General features: G+C 47.1%; 1 long non-coding RNA gene across 1 annotated transcript in view; it reads left to right on the plus strand.

The window, feature by feature from the left end:
* Positions 1-12: 12 nt before the first annotated feature.
* The window catches only part of LOC122461811, a 55,887-nt gene continuing 38,217 nt past the window's right edge, over positions 13-17,682 (plus strand). Inside the window, exons 1-2 of the long non-coding RNA XR_006284004.1 lie at positions 13-214; positions 2,110-9,120. This is a non-coding gene — a long non-coding RNA (uncharacterized LOC122461811). The remainder of the gene's footprint in view (positions 215-2,109; positions 9,121-17,682) is intronic.

Consider the following 17,682-nt stretch of genomic DNA (forward strand, 5'->3'; position numbering starts at 1 on the left):
CGTCTGAAAGCATGAATGGTGAATTTAACCGTTCCATATTCTTATTGTGCCCCACCCACCTGGTGAGAGATTTTTCTTCTAGGCATTTAATAGCCGGCTCATACATTTGACAAAGCATACAGCAGGCAGCGATAACGAATTCCAGCCCATGCCCGAAGATATCTGAAGTCCTCAGCAGTCCACATGAGCAGGAAATCATTCAGTTATACATTAGGTAAGTAGCAAGATACACTAAAGGCTTCTGGTTTGTTGGAATGAATTGTGAGCTCTTGGGATCCTACTGAGCTCTTCTACACTTGGGTCTAGGGTGGAGTCCCAAAGAGGAAGCAGGATGTCGCTGTCATAAGCAGAATGGGTGAGTCTCTCACCCGGATGCCTTCGCCTACATCTGTTGGCATTTTGTGACGCTGTCAGCACAGGATTCCATGGCAGAGCGTGGTTGCAGCAGCCCGGTCAGGAGCCATGCAAACTAGCCAAACATGGGAACATTTATGTTATCAAAGGCCCTAGGGTTTGGAAAAGTACGTCATCTTGAATTAATTGAAAGTGGCTCCAGAATGAAAGACACTTCAAAGAGCCATCTCTCCAGCCTCCTGGAGATGCAGCAAATCCTCCAAGTCCTAAATAAAAACCACATGCTGGTGAGCTGCTTGGAAACCAGGAGTGGGCTCAGCACTTGATCTGTGCCCTGCCTCTTATCTCATTTCTGCAGCTGACATTTAAAGATAAGGAAGGAAAACCTCACTGCTTGGAACTGAAACTTTGCCTTGCCCCAGCTGGCCCTGCAGGGGCAGCCACACAAGCCCTCCCTCGCGCGCGGTGTGTTAGCAAGTGGCAGCTGTTCTCCTTTGGGGCTCGTTATTTGCCTTTGTTCCAGGGCAGGAAGTGGGGTTTAGACAGCCCCAAAGGGCTGCTGTGATGAGGGAACAGGGAGCGTTTCGTATTAGAACAAGGGAAAAGAAGTCAAGTGACACAAAATATCAACCTGGCTCCAGGGTGGAAGGAAGATCTGACGATGAGCCAATTAACGGAGAAAAATATGTTCAGGGTCCATCCCTGTCTCCGGGGGGCTGGGGAGAGAAATGGCCGCTGTAGCCACATCCCATAGCGAACAGCAGTGCCATTTCTTTACAGCTCACCTGGCTGCAGGTTGGGCATGGGGCGGGGTTGGTTTCCTGTCCTGGAGGGATCAGTCTTTCAAAAGCTGGTGCTGCCACTTTGCTGGGTGACACATCATGAAACACGAAGCTAATTACGGGCGGGCAGAATGGATTCCGTCCACATGTCTGAGGATAGGTACTGTGCCCTGGCTTCTGTGGTGCTCCTGTTTGGTCTAAAACTCTGAACTTCTGGTGTTTCCAGGTGGGAAAAAAGAAAGTGAGGCATGGCCAGAAAGGGTTAAACATCCTGTAGAATAAATGACTCATAGGCAACCCTTAAAGGCCTGTGGGGAGATCATGTTTGTGTGTTTGTGTATTTACATGTATACGGGTAGTGGTCAACAATGTAATCAGCAGTCCCTGTCTATGCTGTATTCTGATAATTCAGAGATCAAAAGAACATCCTAGCATTTAAATGAATTGTAAACATGGGATATCTCAGTATTCATCTCTTTGAAATGTATTGCGAATGGTGGAGTAACAGGCGATTGTCTTATGTTAATTCGTATAGCTAAGTACCGGTGATAGACTGTCTGATGGATAGATTGCCTTATGTTAATCTGTGTGAATAATTAACAAGATGCTTAGGAAATGAGGGCCTATTGTTCCCCAAGGGACTCCAGCTGGTCAAAGAAGACATGAAATTGTATAAAAGAACAGGATCAGGAACCAAGGATATCTCAGATCTGCTTGATGCTTCAGTGCAGGGGAAGCTTAAGCAGCAAGTTTGGGATCCCAGTGCTTACTGGTCCACCCTGAATGTGATATTGGACATTGCACTATATCACCTGTGAACTACATTCTAAAAGAAAAGGCCCTTGAAGAATTGCGCTCACAGAGGGGGTTGATATTTTATATCCCATGTTTACAATGCATTTAAAGTAATACAGCAAAACACAACATGCCCAAAAAGTTCTTGGAATGTACTGGGGCCAACTTTTTGTTTCAGAAGGTGGAGGAGGAACCAGGGGGACACCTATGTTAGACTGGATTCTGACTAACTGGGAGGAATTGTCTGCAAATCCGAAGGTTGAAGGCAATTTTGTGGAAAGTGATTGTGGAAATGACAGATTTCAGGATCCTAAGGCATGGAAGGAGTGAGAGCAGCAGAACAAAGACAATGGATTTAAAAAAACAACTCACCAGATGTTACCAAACTAAGCGAACTGGCAGGTATAGTCCCCTGGGAAGAAAATCTAAGGGAATGGGGGTTCTGGACAGCTGACAGCTTCTCAGAGAAAACAGCAAACTATCCAAATGCAAAGGAAAAATACAAGGAATAGTAAGATGCCAATAAAGCTGCATCAGGATCTCTTTAATGACGTGAAGTCAAAAGGGAAGCTGACAAGAAGTGAAAACGTGGATGAATTGCTACGGAGGAGGACAAAAGAACAGCACAGACTTGTAGGGACAAAACCAGAAAGGCTGAGGAACAAAATGAGTTACACCTAGAGAGGGAGGTAAAAGGCAAGAAGAAGAGGTTCTTTAAACCCATTAGGAGCAAGAGAAAGATGAAGGAAAGTCTAGATCCTCTACATAGCGAGGAAGGAGACTTAATAACAGATAACATCAAGAGGGCTGAGGTATTTAATGCCTATTTTGCTTCAGCCTTCGCTAAAAAAGTTAAAGGAGACCAGATACTCAATGCAATTAATATTAATAACAAGGGAGAAGGAATACAAGCCAAAACAGGGAAAGACCAAGTGTGACAGGGTGGATGAAGCCCTGAGGCCCCCTGCTGGATGCCTCATGACCCTGGCATACCCTGCCCCAGAAAAGGGAAGTGGAGGGGATCCTGAGTGGAGCACAGCCAATCGGAAAGGGGCTGCAGGGAGCAGCCAATCAGGGCCCAGCAGGCTAGTATAAAAAGAGCTGCAGGGCCAGAGTAAGATCTGTTCCCTGCTTGAGCTGAGTGGGTGGTGTGCCTGGCTGGCTGAGGGAGGTACAGGAGCTGGGGCAGAGCAGTGCTGACAGAGGCTGGGGGGATCGTGAAGGAGCTCCGGGCTGGCGACAAGGCCCTGAGGTAAGGGTGAACAATGAGCTGGGGCTGGGGGGCAGTGGCCCCGGCAATTGTAGCAGTGATGCAGTTTATTTAAAGGGACAGGACAGGTGGCTGTTATCTGTAGGGTTCCTGGGCTGGGACCTGGAGTAGAGGGTGGGTCTGGGTTCCCCCCACCAGCCACTGGGAGAGTGGCCTGGACTTTGATACACCCCAGAAGGAGAAGTGAACTCTTGTAGTGTCCCAGCAGGAGAGCTGGGGCCAGAAAGGTCCAGAGAGGCAGAGTCTCCGGGAGCGAGCCCTGGGGCACATGGCCCCACACCAGGGCCGGGACTGCTTGAAGAGCAGGGACAATTTGAAAGAGCCCAGAAGGGGCTGAGAGACCATTCGAACCAGGGTTCTGCGATAGGCCCTGTTGGACTGACTGAGGCTCAAGTCTAGAGATAGGGCTGCCGATTAAGGGACCTTACCGAGGGCACTGAAATAGGGCCCTTGTTGGACTTATATCCTGCAAGTGGTGTGATTTATCTCACATACAGACTGTGTGTGTTGGCTGGAAGGCTGAGAGAGTGCAGGCACCTGCACCGAGACGGGGGGCACTTGTGAGGGGTGAGTGTCCCCCATTACAGCAGGTTTAAGAATATTTAAATAAGTTAGCTGTATTCAAGTCAGCACAGCTTGATGAAATTCACGCTAGGATTCTTAAGGAAGTAGCTGAAGGAATGTTGGAAGCATTAGCAATTATCTTAGAGGACTCCTGGAGGAAGGGTGAGGTCCCAGAGGACTGGAGAAAGGCAAATATCGTACCTGCTTTTAAAAAGGGAACAGGGAGGACCTGAGGAATTATCATCCAGTCCCCTTAACTTTGATACCTCAGAAGATACTGGAACAAATTATTAAAAAATCAAGTTTTAAGCACCCAGAGGATGAGACGGTTCTAAGGAATAGCCAGCATGGATTTGTCAAGAACAAACCAACCTAAATTCCTTCTTTGACAGGGTTACTGGCCTAGTGGATAGAGTGGAAGATGTAGATATGTCTTGATTTTAGTAAGGTTTTTGACACAGTCCCACATGACGCTCTCCTAAGCAAAACAGGGCCATGTGATGTAGAAGAAATTACATAAGATATGTGCACAACTAGTCGGAAGACCATACTCAAACTGTAGTTATCAGTGGCTCACTGTCTAAGTGGGAGGACATAGCTAGCGGAGGCCTGTCCTGGGTTCAGTACTAGTCAGTGATTTTCATTAATGACTTGGATAATGGAGTGGAGAGTGTGCTTGTAACATTTGTGGATGACACCAAGCTGGGTGGCTTTGCAAGCACTTTGGGGCAGGATTAGAATTCGAAAGGACCTTTACAAATTGGAGAATTGGTCTGAAATAAACATGGTGGAAAAAAGACAAGTGCAAAGTCCTACACTTCGGAAGGAAAAATCACATGCACAGCTCTGAAATGGGGACTAACTGGCTAGGTGGTGGTATTGCTGAAAAGGACCTGGGGGGCTGCAGTGGATCACACATTGAATGAGTCCACAATGTGATGCAGTTCTGAAAGGCTAATATCATTCTGCAGTGTGTTAAAAGGAGTGCGTCTGTAAGACACTTGAGGTCATTGTCCCACACTACTTGGCACTTGTGAGGCCTTGTGAGCTGGAGTACTGTATGCAGTTCTGGGCATTGCACTTTTTAAGAAAGACAAATTGGAGAGTCCAGAGGAGAGCAACAAAATGATAAAAGGCTTAGAACACGTGACCTATGGGGAAACGCTAAAAAGAGTGGGCATGGTTAGTCTTGGGAAGAGCTTGTGGGAGGACCTGCTCACTGTCTTCACATACGTTAAGGGCTGTCAGAAAGCGAATGGTGATTGATTGTTTTCCTTTTGTTCTTCCCATGTCCACTGAAGATAGGACTAGAACTAATAATTGGCTTAGTCTGCAGCATGGGAGTGTTAGGTTAGCTATTGGGGGAAAACTTTCTAACTCTAAGGGTAGTTAAGCTCCAGAATAGGCTTCGCATGAAGTTGTGGACTCCCTGCCATTGAAAGTTTTTGAGACCAGGTTGGACAAACCACTGCCAAGGCTGGTCTAGGTTTACTTGGTCCTGTCTCAGCACTGCGGGCTGACCTAGATGACCTCTCGAGGTCCCTTCCAGCCCAGCATGTCTATGATTCTGTGTGTCATGGTGATTCTGGTCTGTAAGATGCCATTAGTGCTCCAGACACACACCAGTAATTCCAGCTCACTGCTGGCCTGGTACCATTTTACGTGGGCAGCTTGAACAGCAGAGACTTGGGATGGCCAGTGGTGCTAAACTGCAGGGTGGGCCAGCCTTGGTACTGGAGAGCTTTGTACACTGAACGTTTTCAGAAAGAGAAATAGGTTTGTGTGAAGCCAAAGTTCTTTGGAGCGTAAGTGGCTGTTTTCTCGCCTGTGAAGTATCTGCTCACCAAAGTGGCTGTGCCCCTGTATCCTGACATTTTGCAGTGTGGTGGGGGGGAAGGGGACAGGGGGGTTGCTCTTCAAACAGTCCTGGGACTTGGCACCCTGCTTTGATACAGGGCAGCGCAGAGTCATGTACCAGCGATGCACAGAACGCTGATAGTGGGGTGAGTTAGGTGGCACCTAAACCCCTTGGGCCTGATTCTCCTCTCACTTATGCTTGTTTTAGACTCGTTTAATGACCCTTCAAGTAATACATGGCATAAGGGTGCATTGATTTACGGATTCTTAGAGTTCAGGGCCTGAAGGGAGCATTAAATCATCTGGTCTGACCTCCTGCATATCACAAGCCATTGAATGTCACCCAGATACCCCCATATTGAGCCCAATAACTTTTTGGCTAAAGCATCTTCCAGAGGGGCAGCCAGTCTGGATCTGAAGACATCAAGAGATGGAGAATCCACCTCTCCCTCTGAGAGTTTGTGCCTACAGTTAATCACCCTCACTACTGAACACTTGTGCCGAATAGCACATGTACAGTGCCCCAGGTACACAGGTGCTGTGATCATGTGACTGTGTTGGACAATAAGCAGTATTCTTGCCCCTAAGGGCTTAGTCTAAAGGCACAAATCAGTACACTGCACGGCTTCACAAAAGCACCAGGACGATTGTACACAGGGTTTGGCGCTGTCCTCTGGCTTGAATGCTTCACTAAACCTGGGGAGGAAAAGGAGGCAATATGAAGTGGGCAAACAGATCAGTGTGTTGATGAACTGGTCATGATGTGCAGGGATTGAACCTGTGATCCCTGGAACTGAAAGCAGGACCCACTACTGGTAGAGCAAAAGGACTGGGTCCACGAGCTCAGAGGCAGTAGCAGACTTGCATGATGTAGCCACAGGAGGGAGACAAAGCTGTGTCAGCATGAGGTGTTGGCGGGTGCTTGAGCCTTTAGGTCCCTGGGAGAAACTGTCCTGCAGCAGGGCTGCGCTGGGATCTACCAGCCATAATGAAAAGACTGAACAGCCTCCCTCCCCTCCTGTGGTCTGAGGGAAGCCCATGGCTGCAGTGAGCAGACAAGGCTCAGTATGCGACTGGGGAGAGATGCGAACAGGAGCACAGTCCTGCAGGGCTGCCAGGGGAGGAGAGAAGCTGGACGTGAGCAGAAGCCGGTGTCCGAGCCTGAAGAGGGGCATGTCCTGGCCAGAGCAGCAGGAGAGGAAGACTTTAGCAGCAGCATTTTGGGTTGGGTGGGGAGAGGCGAGAGCGGAGGTTAAAGCCAGGGTGCAGGGAGCGCAGCGCTTTGTTTAGGACCTGTGATAGCAAGAGAAACATGGAGGAACTAACCTGCGAGAGGAGGAGACTTGTGTGACTGCAGCGTCAGGAGTACTTTTGGGAGAGGATTATTTTCAGCACTTCTCCATTAACTGAATTTCAGCTGTACAATGCAGCGTTCCCTATGGATAATGGCAATATGGACATGTATGCACCAGGGCAGGCCACCCACCAGCCATGGGGTCACTTTCATTTACTGCTGACCTCCACGTGAAAGCCTGTCTAACCCATTACCATTCCCTTCCAGTGTCCCATTCCCCTGCAGGGGGCACTGCACGCACAACTTCCTAGGCTGGATAGACCGGCAGGGAGAGGTTTTGAATAAATCACCTCAAGAGTCTGTAAATCTCAGAAGGGCGGACTTGCTGTCCACACTTCTGCTCTTGGAAGTGCGGTGTGAAATGTGAGTGTGTGTGACTGGTTTGCACTGTAATGTCTTCTCAACTGGTCCTTAATGGGCATTGACGGACCAGATCCAAAGTGGATAGAAAGGCTCCCACTGAGTCTTTCACTGGATTTTGGACCACACCCTAAATGCATGTTCTTTCAAATATTTCCCCCGGCTGGAGCTGGCTGGCTGGTGGAATAGCCTCTTCGCACGAGTCAGCTTGTGACTTGAAATGCAGAGTAGAATGCTCTTCGTGGACTCCAGATTAACTGCTCCGTCTAGACCCTTTTCATGCAAAATCAACTATACATAGAAACGTGATCAGAGGCTTTCATTAGATGACAAAACCTTCCATTAAAGCTAGGGGCCAGGTGGGAATTGCTACATTTTCCTGTTCTGTTCAGGGCGGCATTCTGTTATTGCCCTGCTTAAAATGTGCCACCACAATTCCTCTCTATTTTAACTAATTCTACTGGAGTTTATCTAAATACACCCTTGTTGCATCTTATCGGCAACACACTGAATAACGGAGCATTTTTCCTTCAGAAGTGTTAAGTGTATTTGCACTCATTGTCACAGATTCATTGTCATCAATTCAACAGTGTGAGTCAAACGGTTTCTAAAACATAATCAAATTGGATTATCCATTTGATCTCCTGCTTCCTCGGCAGCCTGGCCTCAGGTACTCTGATGTAACTCCAGGGTCGCTCCAGAGTCCTCTGTACTCAAGCTGCAGTGTCCCTGGCTTGCTATTGACGTGGGCACTAATGGAAAGAAATAATCCAAACACTATTCCAATCTGCTCCAGAAAAGAGAGTTGTAAATACTCGGCCCTTTGCCCACTTAGCTTGTTGTACCTAAATCAACAATCACCCCAGGACCTTAGAGATGGCAAAAACCTCTACATTACTTAGACCCAATCCTGAACTCAAATGAGGCGTTCACAAGTTGTTTTGTATGCCACTGGCCTTGTATTGTAGCTGCAAAGTGTACTGATGATATAACTGCACTTCAGATAAGAAAAGTCTGATAGTCACTTGTTAATAAACAGCTAGCCACCGAGGAATGCTCTAAACTTCAGCTCACTTCCTCCCTTTAGACAGACATTTTCTGCATACCACAATTAACTGCGGTCAAAAAAGAGACATGAGATTGGCTGACGGGGAAATCCTTTAAGCAAAGGCTCATAAGGATCATTGCACAGTTCAGGATGTGGGGCATGAAGTGAAATTTTACCTTGAGGACCCGTGGGCTTTGCAGCCTTTTAGGGGCAGCCCAAGTAAATCGCCCTGACTTTTCTGATAGGCTGTGTCTAGTGGTCTGATGCGAATATTACCTGTTGCATGAATATTGCTGAGGTCAGTGCTTGCTGTGAGATGGTCGTGCTTCATAAGAGGTACTTCTGCCCCCACAGGGGCACTGTATCTAGGGGGCCAATCTTTCTGTTCAGGGCAATGGAAATCCTGCATAAGGTGTTGGCCTGGCAGTCTGTGAATGGGACGAGGTGAGATCCACTCATAAACCCCGACGACTCAGTCCTTGGCCAAAGTGGTAACGAAGCAGGTTCTCCCAAAGGCCCATACAAAGCTGTGAAAGAACTCCAGCACCGGGGCCATTTGTTCAGGGCAGGCCTCACGCATCTCTGTGTCCTGTTGGTAGGAAGAGAACTTGCCTAGCTGTGGGCACTGGTTTCAGAGGGTGATGTGATGACTGGGTACTTTTCCTTTCTAGGTGCACCTAAAGGAGAGCCTGTGGAGCTGGTTTGTAGGGTCAGGGTCTGCTAAACCCAGTGCCAGGTATGTAGCCCTGTAGGCGTAGCAGCTGCAGTGTACAAGGAAAGTGGCTAATTCACTTGCAGAGGTGGATTCTATGATGCAGACTCTGCAGCAGGAAGAAGGTCTGTCTGAGGTGCCAGGGGCAAATTCTACCCGTTACTTTTTTTTACAGAAAGGGGAGTGAAGGTTTTCTCTCCTTGCCCACATCTGAGGGCACAAGTGGGGAGTTCACTAATGTCCTCGCATCAGATGTGTTTTATTAACAGATTGTTCTCAGGGGACTGTCATAATCTCAGGAGAGTCCAGGGGGCTAAGTGTGGCAAGAGATTCCCCTCTCCACTCCAAACTCCTGCCTGGCTCACTGGGGTTTATGAGCATTTCAAGCAAGAAAAGAAAAAAGCAGCCACTGAGGGGAGAAAATCATTCCTCCCTTGGGAAGGCAGCTAATTACAAATTACCTGGATTATAACATGGACCAGGACCAGGAGTCCCCCCCCTCCCCCCGCCACCTTCTGCTTTGCTGTGTTTCACAGGCAGCGTCGCTTGACGTTCCTGGCAGCCCTTTCACAGAATTTTGCTACTCCTGGCAGCCCATCTTCAGCCCATTTTAAATCCTTCCTGACCTGTAAACAGGACCAGGTAGCTGGAGAATGATGGTGCAGTGATGTAAAATGGCGTTGAACTGAGGGTGCAGAAATTGAGGGGATGGAGCTTCGACATGGCTTGTCGTGTTCCTCCAGTGCCGCTCAGACCAAGGCTCTGGATAAATATTTCTGGTCTGTTTAATATGCTTCAGAGTTGGCCAGAGTCATTCCTCTCCAACCCAGCATTCTGGCCTGACCTTGGGAAAATTTAGAATTTATTCGAGCCCAGCTGGATATTCCACACACTACATATGCAGCTTTTATTGCACTGTGTGTGGTCTGGTGCCTGAAGCCTGTACCCAGATACTGTAATGGTGAGTGCCTCTGAATGCTTGTAAATCTCGACTAATAATTAGAAATGACCCAAGACTAGTTCTGGTCCACGGGTACACTATGGTTAACTCCAAGGGTTCCAGAATCACGGGACTGCCAGCAATCATGAGATTGGCTTAAAACTCTTGAGATTTAAAGAGCCAGTAATACGTTGGGGTTCTTTTTCGTGGATGTCTGGTCCCGGAGCCTTTAGGGGGCACTCGGGTCACATTTTGAAGCTTTTCTCCACGGCAGAGAGGGCTAGAAACGGACACTTTTCGTAAGTGGAGGCTGAGATTGTATGAATTCACTGGATCTGCAGCTTTAATTAAAACATCATCAAATATCATGAGATTTGCAGTAAAACCATGGGAGTTGTCAACACTGCATTTAAAAAGTCTGCTTTGGGAAGTGGCTTAATATTAACACCCACGGCCCTGATCCTGAATGGATCAGGCCTACATCATTTTTCACTGTTCTCTTTTCCTCCGTATTGGTGCAGTTTAAGGCAGCTACACTGCCTATAAAAGCCAGTCAGAGGTCGTCTGGCTGAAGGGTTAGTGTCAGCCATCAGCGACTGCGGAGGCAAATCATGCTCTGCTGCACATGGGGAAGTTAATTCTCCCTTAGGTGAACTCTGAAAGGGACGATCTGATTTCAAGGGTACAGAGCAGCTGAAGGCGTTCACAGCTGGCACCTCAGCCTGTCTGGCCCGCACCTGCCGTAGGTCCCAGCTTACTAACAAAATAAACACTAGCTGTGGGATGACAGGGGCTGTGAAAGCCAAGGATTCTACAGACTCTGACTAGTTTACTGGCCTTAATTGAACAGGCTCGGATTTTCAATCCGTGCCCGGCCAAACCTTTATCATCACAGGATCTTTGTGAAAAACAATGATAACTACATCAGGCGTCTAACAAGCCACTTGATCCAACTATCTACCCCTTCTGTTCCTGCTCTCTTACCCTGTTTCCTACAGAAATCTTCTTGGAATGAGGTTTCCACAAATGTGTTTAAAGTGTAAATGTACTCTTATCTTCTACACCGTGAGTTTGTTTTTAATTTTGCTCTGCTACAGACATAATACAATAAGGCTGAGTGCCATGTGAGCATACTACTACTGAGAGAGAAAATGGGGGAGTCGTCTCTGTAGTGAGACGTGGGAAAGCCCAATGACCTGGATCATTTTAAAATGCAACCGGGTAAGACCCTGACAGGTCTTCAGAGTATATCTTGTATTGGCAGGGGAAAGTCCTAGTGGATCTTTAACTTCCATGTGCACAACTGAGGGGGAAATGGTGGCCTAAGTTAGCCGTTCAAGTGTCTCAAAATATGCATGACATTTGGGGCCAAATGCTGCTCTCCCCTACCTCAGTGCATTGTGAGACTCTGGACCGGTTTGTTCTCCACTGCACACAGGAAGAACTGCTGCTCTCCTCTTCAGGTTTGGGTCAGACTCTCTCTATTTTTTTTTAATAGACAATGTTTTTTTTAAAAAAAAAAGTCTGCCAGCTGTCTAATACATTCCCTAAACCTCCCCCTGTTTGCTTAGCTCATCTCCAGGGCAGCAACAATTCCATAGGGATTTGCAGAGACTGGGGTGCAGGTTAGGTCTCGGGTTTCTGGTGAAATATTTTGCACTCAGTTTCTGGCTGCCTGAATCCCTCCAAGGGCCCCTGAAAGACAAACAATTCTTACATGCTGATAACGGGCTCCACCTCCGCTAACAACACTTCCCCTGCACTCTCCTTGGCTCGGCTGGGAAAGTGACTTTATGCCTTGTGTGACTGGGCTTTGCAGCCAGGCTGAGAATTTGCTTGAGCCTTCCCACCCTGGAGAAAATAAAAGGACCTGAGTCCAGCAAGAGGGATCTTGCAAGGACTGACTGTAACGCTCTGAGTGGCAAAATGGGCCAACTTCCAGTGTTGGTGGAAGAGCAGCTCCCCATTTCACAGTCAGTACAGAATGCACTTCAGCACCAGCCCAGGCTCCAGCTTCTACCAGGCCTGGTGTCTGATGATTCCACTGCTTCTCTGCTGCCAGGACAGACTTGGCCAACTGTCTAGAGAGCACAGTCTGCCTTAAACCACACTCGTTTTTGTCCTCGTGGGCCTCTGCTCCAGGAAATCAGACACAGGCATTTAGAGCTCAGACTGTTCCTTAACACCAGGGCCAAGCAGAGGGGGGGCTCAGGAGGGCCATTTGGCCTGGGCCTCAAGCATAAAGGGGGCCTCAAATGTAGACATTTGTTAATTCTTTGGCATTCGATAAGTTTTGCAACTTGATTTTATGCGCATCCCTCTTGGACCAAAATGTGACTCACTCTCTCAGCTTAGAGCTGCGAATTTACGCAAATAAGAGATGTGATTTGGTAAAAGACATAATTTTTTTGTTACCTGCTATAGATTTTGTCTCATTAAAGAGTTAAAAATGTTCATAAATATTAATAAAAATACATCAGTTCCGATGGCACAAGATTAGACCATGTGTCGTCATTTTTAATATTTTTATGGCTGGGGCCTCAAAAGCTGGAAGTGGCCCGGGCCTGCTTAACACCCTCGGTGACTAGTGTAGGCTGGTCGTGATGGAGTCACTTGCAGGGATGCTGTTACTTACATTGTTGCCTTGTGGTGCAAACTAACTACAAAACCACTCCTTCGTTTGCAATGTGATTTTAAAAAAAGACAGAGGACGGCCTGCAAGCTGCTCTTGGTGGCATCCCGGAGCATTAAAGACTGAAAGTGTATGTTCCAAAAACCGAGAGTCGGGATCCTTTGTTTTCAAAGACCAGGACCTGAGTCTTATTTCCACTGCTCTGGGAGTGTGGAGGGGCCTTTTAGTGCCAAAACGGTGGGAAGGAGCCTTGGTGTAAATGAGAAGCAGGTCCCAGATGTCTCAGCTGGAGCTTCTAGACGGGGCCGCTGGGACGTTCCCCTCCAGCATAGCAAGGTGTGCCGGAACTGCAGCACACCACGCGGCAGTGTGGTGAAACCAGCGACGTTTGAGACAGCTCTGAAACGATGACTGATGTGCTGGGCCTCGGGTGCAGCTGGCCAGTTCTGACTGGGATGGGAAGAGCTGGGAGTCGCTTGGAGCTGGCTGAAAAGCAGCCGGCGCAGCCAGACAGGTGCCGTTGAGAGCACCGCTACCAGGAGGCTAACGGGCTGGAAGAGAGCTGAGCCAGGCTGGGATCAGCACCGGGGAAGGATGCTGCTGATACTCCGTAAGGGAACGGGCGACGTCCTCCATAACCTGCCCCCTTCGCACAAGCTGAGTCCTGGAGTCAGCCAGCAGCACGTACGCTGTGCCAAAGCCGGTTGCTAGGTGTGGGCAGAGACTCCTCCCTGCAGGGCTGACACTGGAGGCCTGGGGCTGGCTCTCTCCACCTGGCCCTGGGACTTATGCCTGGCTACAGCCCGAGGGAAACTGCATTTGTGTGTGTGTGTGTGTGTGTGTGTTTTAAACGGAACGGCTCAGCAATAGTGCTCACCTCCAGCATCCCAGCCATATCAGCCTGCTCGTTCATTGCAAAGCAGCCCTCTTCGAACTGGACCAGATCCAAACAGGATTTCCATGACACTCTGTGATTGGGTGGTAGACTTCCTCCCACAGGTACCGACAAACCATGCAGGCCAGCTGTTCGCACGGCCAGATCCGTACAGCTAGCCCTATCCAAAACAAACCCGGCTCCCTTGTCCCACTCACATGTCACTTTGGCAACCCCTCCATATACCCGAGTTGAAAGATGCCGCGTACATGAGGCAGATCTGTTTACCACAGAAAATGGGCTAGGTCCTGCTTCCCTGCCTCTGGCCAGGAGGCATACTGAAGCCAGTAGGTTTGATCAGCAGGTGAGCGTGATTTGGACCATGGCTGAATGTGCCCATTAGCCATTGAGTGGTGCCAGATCTTAAAGAAATACTTGAACAGTTCATGTCTCTGGTGGAGACATGTTCATGTCTCTGCTCTTGTCAGCAATTAAAGGGGGAAGCTGTATTTTGGTGTTTGACCGCAAAAGCCATTAATTTATTGTGAGCACAGGCCAGACCATGAGCTTTGCTCCTGTTATTGGATTCAGCAAACCATAACGTAAAGAGACTGTTTCACTGCCTGAATCATGAGTGCATGAACTCTCTGAGCCTCTGGTTTCCTGGATTTCCTGTTGACATCGCTTAATTGTGACGTGTCTGCTGCAATTTCTAATGGGAGTGCCTGTCGTCTGGAAGTTGAAAGGTACAGTTGGACAATGAGTTTAGCACCATTCTCTAATTGAAAATGTCTTAATAGTTAGAACCTGAAATGCTGCCTGCAACCCAGGAATGAAGATGGACCTAAAACTGCAGAATTTTGTTTAGAAAAGAAACGATTTCCTCGTTTGTGTTTAATGCTCATCAAAGTGCTTGAAGTGTCACAAGCTACCCTGTCCGCCCACACCCCTCCCAGGGGCCATTTGCTGGCAGAGCTGGGAGTAAATGGGCTATCAGAGAGCACAGGAGCCATGTTTGCTGAAAGGGGCTGTCTTGTGATGCAACTCACCATAGTGATCTGAGGTGTCTAATGGAGGCCTTAAATGTGAGACTGCACCTGCTGCTTTGGAGGCTGCTTTGGGTCAATAACACCTTTCCAGGAACAATCAGAAGTACCCGAACGCAGTTACTCCTGCTGTTGGTAGAACACTAATGTTGTGGGAAAATTGACAATGGAGGAAATTGACAGGGAACTCATCCCTAATCTGATAAATCTATTAAAGGTGAGGCTTTATCTTGAGAGATCAGCCAGACCTCCATTGAACAGCTAGAAAAATACTGACTGTGGGAGCTGCTGCATAAGGGAAAAGAAGTCACGTCCAGCAACGCTGGTCAAAATGATTAAGTCTGACTCCGTGGAGTCACTTATTTCAGACAATTTTCTGGGTGGTTTCTTCTTCTCTATGCACTGAAATGAATGTACCTTCCGCAGAAATGAGCGTTCTGTGAGGATATCTGCTGCAGAAGACAGTGCTTAGTGGGACATCGAGACCTTTGATTGGACATTTGTTTTACTAAATCCGTATAAATGTTACCTGTCCTCTCTTGCCCTACAATGCATTTTAGGCCATAAATTCTCAGATCTCCATGCATCTTCTGGCAGCCTGGAAACTGTTTATTTAAAATAAAGTCAGACCAGTGCTGCTGTAAGGGAAATATTTTCCAGCTTTAGCAGATGCCCTTCCCTGTGGTCTCCAAAGTCTGTGCAATTTTGTTACCACTCCAGCTTTTTCCTCTCTTCAGCTGAAATCCTACGCAACCAACCGCAGGCTCCTGTAAACAGCTGAATGCTGCCACCTGCGGGGCATATGGAATATTTGGGGGCTAGAGGAAACTTCTGAGCATAAAAATCTTAGTGGCAGCAAAATTATACAGAGAAAATGTTTAGCTCGCCCCAGTTTTAAATGCAAAGGTGATGCATAAATTCAGTTTTGCAAAAGGAAAGATTCACAAGACACTTCAAAAATGCTTTCAAGTGTTTCTAAAAAAACCGGACAGTCTCTACGCAAAAGAATAAATGGACACAGATCGGACGTCAAGAATTATAACATTCATAAACCAGTCGGAGAACACTTCAACCTCCCTGGTCACTCGATTACAGACCTAAAAGTCGCAATTCTCCAACAAAAAAACAGATTCCAGCGAGAAACTGCAGACCTGGAATTAATTTGCAAACTGGACACTATCAAGTTAGGCTTGAATAGAGACTGGGAGTGGATGGGTCATTACACAAAGTAAAACTATTTCCCCATGCTAATTTCCCCCCTACTGTTATTCACACCTTCTTGTCAACTGTTTGAAATGAGCCATCCTGATTATCACTACGAAAGTTTTTTTCCTCCTGCTGATAATAGCCGACCTTAATTGGTTAGTCTCGTTACAGTGGGTATAGCAACACCCATTGTTTCATGTTCTCTGTGTATATATATCTTCCTACTGTATTTTCTACTGCATGCAGCCGTTGAAGTGGGGTTTAGCTCACAAAAGCTTATGCCCAAATAAATGTTAGTCTCTAAGGTGCCACAAGTACTCGGGTTTTTTTTGCTGATACAGACTAACACAGCTACCACTCTGAAAATTGTTTCTAAGTTAGATATGTTAAGCCCGTCAGTTACCTACTGCATTGAGCTACTACTGTATGCTGTGGTCACTATCTAACTCAAAAACAAAGTAACTTAAATTTTCGAGAGAATTATTTCACTATTTAATGCTTAGCAAGGCAGAAAGTGGTGTTTTATGTGATTTCCCCCCCCCCCCCCGCCAAATGCCTGACCCAATACGCCATGGGTTGTGACGTTTTGGAATATTGCTGGTTTAGTTCAGTCCACTTTTACATAGGGCTAAATTTTTCTCTTGCACCATCCAAATTCATGAGTCAGTGGGAGCAAAGGGCAAGAACACTGTGGCCTTTAGCCCTTACGTCTGCCCACTTTTTTATTTTAATAACCGTTACAACAAATACAAGGTACAACCATGTTGCTGACAAACGTACCAACAGGATGACAGTAGAGAACACCCTGATAGGCTGTAATCAAGTCAATCAGTAGCTACAGAGGGAACAAATGTTTGATAATGGGCTCTTCAATCTAGCAGAGAAAGGTTTAACAATGCAATGGCTGGAAGCTGAAGCTAGACAAATTCAGACTGGAAATAAGACACACATTTTTAACAATGAGAGTAATTAACCATTGAAACAATTTACCAAGGATCATAGTGGTTTTTTCCATCAATGGCAAAGTTTAAATCAAGACTGGATGGTTTTTCTAAAACCTCTGCTCTTGGCATGTTTTGGGAAGTTCCATGGCCTGTGTTATAGAGGAGGTCAGACGAGATGATCCATGTGATGTGGCTGTATGATGATCACAATGAACATAACATAAGAGCAGCCACAGTGGGTCAGACCAAAGGTCCATCTAGCCCAGTATCCTGTCTTCTGACAGTGGCCAATGCCAGGTGCCCCAGAGGGAATGAACAAAACAGGTCATCATCAAGTGATCCATCCTGTCTGAGCATCTGGCAGTCAGAGGCTAGGGACACTGAGAACATGGGGTTTCATCTCTGACCACCTTGACTAATAGCCATTGATGGACTTATCCTCCATGAACTTATCTAGTTCTTTTTTGAACCGTTATAATTTTGGCCTTCACAACATCCCCTGGCAACGAGTGTCATAGGCTGTGAGACGAAATACTTCCTTATGTTTGTTTTTAAACCTGATGCCTATTCATCTCAATGGGTGCCCCTGCGTCCTGTGTTATGGGAAGGAGTAAATAACACTTCCTTATTTACTTTCTCCACACCAGTCATGATTTTATAGACCTCTGTCATATCCCCCCTTAGTCATCTCTTTTCCAAGCTGAACAGTCCAAGTCTTTCTAATCTCTCCTCGTAGGGAAGCTGTTCCAGACCCCTCATCATTTCTGTTGCCCTTCTCTGGACCTTTTCCAATTATAATTTCTTTTTTGGTCCCTTGTGGCCTTAGAATTTATGAACAATTTAACAAAATATCTTCATAACCATTCCCTCTCTGGCACATTCATTCCCTTCTGGGATGAAGGGGTTTGTCTTTTTTAGGGTCTGTTTGCAAGTTCATGTAATAT

The sequence above is a fragment of the Chelonia mydas genome, chromosome 9 (genome assembly GCF_015237465.2).
Source record: "Chelonia mydas isolate rCheMyd1 chromosome 9, rCheMyd1.pri.v2, whole genome shotgun sequence".
Lineage (NCBI taxonomy): Eukaryota > Metazoa > Chordata > Testudines > Cheloniidae > Chelonia > Chelonia mydas.